Source organism: Herpailurus yagouaroundi, unplaced genomic scaffold (genome assembly GCF_014898765.1).
Source record: "Herpailurus yagouaroundi ecotype Mexico unplaced genomic scaffold, PumYag 77, whole genome shotgun sequence".
NCBI lineage: Eukaryota > Metazoa > Chordata > Mammalia > Carnivora > Felidae > Herpailurus > Herpailurus yagouaroundi.
In genome coordinates, this window is record NW_024412388.1 from 28,137,277 (window position 1) to 28,142,061 (window position 4,785).

Sequence of the window (4,785 nt, forward strand, 5' to 3'; positions counted from 1 at the left end):
TACAAAATTTTGGTGACTTGTCTCTTTAATTTTGGATCAGTCTCACCAAGAGGTTTGTCTGTTTCTTTTTCTTTTTTTAAATTTTTTTTCAACGTTTTTTATTTATTTTTGGGACAGAGAGAGACAGAGCATGAACGGGGGAGGGGCAGAGAGAGAGAGAGACACAGAATCGGAAGCAGGCTCCAGGCTCCGAGCCATCAGCCCAGAGCCTGACGCGGGGCTCGAACTCACGGACCGCGAGATCGTGACCTGGCTGAAGTCGGACGCTTAACCGACTGCGCCACCCAGGCGCCCCTGTTTATTTTTCTTTTCATGAAGCCAGTGTTTGACTTTGTTGATTGTTTTTGCTTTCCTTTGCATTAATTTGTTTTGCTTTTGCTTTGACTTCATTAATTTCTTAGCTTTATTACTTTAAACATTTCTTTGGGTGCTATTCTGTGGTTCTTTTTATAAATTCTTAAGTCGGGGGCTTAGTTCATTAGTTTTTTTGGCTTTCATCTTTTCTAATAGAAACTTTCAAGGCTCTCTATTTTACAAGAGATATTACTTTGGCTCTGTCCCACATTTTTGACAGGCACGATTTTCGTTTCATCGTTCTGTTCTAAATGCTTTGAGATTTTCACTTGGATTTCTTCTTTGATTTATGAATTACTTAGAAGAAAACTTGAAAATTTCTGAATGTATGGGGATTTTAAATGTATCTGTTTCTTACTGAGTTCTATTTTAAACGCAGTGCAGTCAGAGTCCATGATTTGTGTGATGTTTCTTTGGAACTGAGACCTGCTTTACACCCTAATACATGACCCATTAAAATAACTTAAAAACACTACGTGCTTGAGATGTACAGTCTCTTATCGTTGGATGCAGAATTCCGGAAACTTCCATTAAATCTATTTCTATTCTGTTGTTCAAGTCTTCTGACTAATTTTCTGTCTGCTTGGCCTACCGATAATGGAGAGATGAGTATTCAAATTTACCCCCGCAAGTGGGTTTTTCTATCTCCCTCTTCACTTCCATCCATTTTTGCTTCCTAATTTTTTAGGCTATTTTACTAGGTACACATAGACTTAGAATTGCTGTCTTCCAAGGAAACTGAATTTTTTAGTCTTTGTGTACTGACCTTTTCTCCCCCTAACAATGCTTATGGTAAACAGCTTTTGCAAACTGTAAACAGCAAAGAGCTTGGTTTTTAAAAATCCAGTCTAACACTCTGTCTTTTAGATGGCCCATTTAGTCCTTTTAAGTTGATCATGATTATTGGTATTTTTGATTTACTTTTGTTTTCTTACTTATTGTGTTTTTTCCCTATCCTTTCTCCTCACTTTGGAGTTTTTGTTTGCTTCTTTTCTGTTTTTAAGTTTATTTACTTATTTTGAGAGAAAGAGAGAGTGAGTGGGGGCGGGGCAGAGAGAGAGGGAGAGAGAGAGAGAATCCCAAGCAGGCTCCAGGCTGTCAGCATAGAACCCAATGTGGGGCTTAATGTCATGAACAGTGAGATCACGATCGGAGCGGATATCAAGAGTTGGTCGCTTAACTGACTGAGCTACCCAGGCGCCCCTGTTTGCTTATTTTAGCCTTCTGTTCCTGTATGTTGTTATTATTTTATACAATGTTGTAGACCTAGCTACATGTTCATCAGCGTCTTTACTCGCTGCTCTTTTCTGGCACACCAGGTCTTTCTTTTGGGGTAAATTTCCTTTTTCTTATAGCACATCCTTCAGAGGCTCCTTCAGTAAAGACTTGCTGGTGGGTCTTTTTGTTTACTGGAAAAAAAAAAAAATCTCCATTTCAGCCTCAGCCTGGAAAGATAGTTTGGCTCAGCTCATAATTCTAGCTTGACGGTTATTTTCTCTCAGTGCTTTGAAGCTGTTCCCTGTCTTCTGGTTTTCACGGCTGCTTTTGAGAGGTGTGTGTTGTCTAATTATCCTTTCTTTGTAGGTGGTGCGGCTTTTCCACGTAGCTGCTTTTAAGATCTTCGTCTCAGGATGCACTTTGCTATGTGGTTTTGCTATGTATGGCTGGACGCGGATTTCTTCTTACTGGTCTTGTGAGATGTTATGTTTTGCTCTCCGTGTCTATGGAGGCATGCCTTTCGGCAGTTCTGGAAAATGCTCAGCCATTGTCTCTTCAAATATAGCCCTGCTCCCTTTCTCTCTCTCCTCTTGCAGGGGCCTTGGTTCTGACCAGCTTGGCCGTTCACTTCTCTTTCACATTTTCCATCTGCTTTTGCCTGTGTTGCTATCTGTGTGATTTCTTCGGATCTTTTAACTCCCCCTTTGTCTCTTACATCATGTCCAATATACCGTATAGTCCATTGTTGACTTTCAGTTTCAAGTTACCATTTTCATTTCTTTAAAAAAATGAAAAAAAATCTTTATTATTTATTTTTGAGAGAGAGAGAGAGAGAGAGAGAGAGAGAGAGAGAGAGAGAGAGAGATTATGAGCAGGGGAGGGGCAGAGAGAGAGGGAGACACAATCTGAAGCAGGCTGCAGGCTGCCAGCTGTCAGCACAGAGCCCGACGCGGGGCTCGAACCCACGGACCGTGAGATCATGACCTGAGCCGAAGTCAGATACTCAACTGACTGAACCACCCAGGCGCCCCTACCATTTTCATTTCTAAAAGTTCTGGTTCTTTTCCAGAGCTGGCTAGTCACTTTTTAAATTGCCCTCTGTTACTTGATAACTCTTATGATTTCGTCTTTTATTTCTTTGAAAATTTCAATCAGTTATTTCATATACTATAATTATAACAGTTACAATTTCTGACATCCTTGGGGATCTCAATCTATTGTTATACCTGCTCTGGCCTCCTGGGTGTATTTGGTTTTTCAAAAAATTGCGGGTCTATATGTATATTCTTTGGGAACCCCGAGTGCCTAAGTTGGGGATGCTGTCCTCCAGCGAGGGTTCATTTGGGTTTGCTAGGGGTCGAGGGACACCTCTGCCTGGGGTCACTTTAGCCTCTGTTGCATTGTGGGTCCTGGGTTAGTGTTAAGGTGAAGGCCCGCACCTTGCTTCTAGCCCCATCTTGGTCTCTCGATGGCAGAATCTGTTCTTACTCTCTTGTTTTCCCACGGCTCCCGTTCAGATGACACCTCTCCGTTTTCCTGTCTCTCTGCTGATGGTGCTTGTGCGCTCAGAGCAAACCCTTATGCCTGTACACCTAGCAACATTTTAAAAGGCACTCTCTTTCAAGGATCTGGTTGATCTGTATTGTGAGGGCCCAGAATCTACGCTGTTGCTGGGAGAGGACTCCTCTGTTTTGTGCAACTCCCTACTCCCTCTTCTGTGTCTTGTATGTTCTTCTTATCTCCGGGCTATTAACCATCCTCCATCCTGATGCTAGAGAGAATTCTCAAAGCACACATGTCATCAAGTCGCTTCCCTGGCTGAAACCTTCCAGCGGTCCCCGCTGCCCATGGGATAAAGTCCAAGTTCCTCAAGGCCTGGCCCCTGCTGGTGGTCTTCCTGGTCTCATCCCCACGGCTTCTAGCCTCAAACTGTATGCTCCAGTAATTCCTAACTTCTCTGTGGCTCCTACCCTCTACCCCGACTTCTTTCCCATGTTATTCGTCTATTTCCGAAGCTTTTTCTACTGCCTGAGATTCCCTTTTCAACTGTCTCAGCCGTCACCCCTTTTTCCCCACCTGGATAAATCTTATTCATTCTATAAGACTTACCTCTTATGCCACCTCTTCCTCCTGGAAGAGCCTCCTGGATCAGCCTTTACTGATCCTCCTTCAGGTTGGAAGACTCCTCTCTCCATTGGATAGACTCCTCTGTCTTCTCAAAGCCCCCTGGGCTTCCCTGACTCTCAGCAGCCATCAACTTGTGTTGAAAGTTACTATTTATGCATGTGCTTCTCCGCTAAAATGGGGGTGCCTCTTGAGGTCAGGGATGGTTTCTCACTGGGTATTCACACTGCTTGGCACAGTGCTGCCATGGAAAACTTGCTCCGTAAATGTTTGTTGGATCGAACAGAGACCCTCTGTGCCCATCCTGAAATGTCTCTTGCTTGAAATTATTTGTTGATTAGAAGCATTTTTACGTATGAGGACATCATTTGATGTCTTTGATGTGAGGTTCCCTACCAGGGCTCAGGATGAGAAAGTGTCTTTAACTAGATGAGGTCTATTAGATGCACAGAGACTATGAAATGGGTCTCTGGCTTCCTTTTGGGGCATGTACCAATGTGGGGTCTAGTACTCTTGTCAGTGTCTGTCTGGTCCTGTGTTGTGGCTAGCAACGATGATACATATTATATAGCTTTGTTAGAAATATTAAATGAAGTGCTATGCGCAAAGCAGCCAACTCAGTGCTAGGCACACAGTAGGTGCTCAAAAAAATCTAGGTCCTTTTTTTTCTGTTAATGATTGAATTCCTTGAGGTTGGGAACCCTGTATTACTTCTTCCATTGGTTCCTCCCCCGTGTAGTACAAGACCTGCCACAAAAGGGACATAATAAATGTCTGATAAGTGCATGTGTGAATGAAACCTTGGGGCACCTCTGGTTTCCATAGCTGTGGCCTCTGCCCCACCCCCACCTCGTAGTACTTGGGGACCTGTCAAAACCAATTATAGCTTTCTGTTCTCAAAAGACAAAACCCGGCAAGAGTTAAGACACATGGGGGAAAATTCTAGCTTTCCTGAGCTTTAGCCGACAGGCGATCCACATGCTGGGGTCCCTGAATCTTGTTTCCAAGACTGCAGGATGCCCTCTATGCATATACTGAAATTCTCCATTTCCTCTGTCAAATTGTTAAGAAGGCTGCTTTCTTGTTATG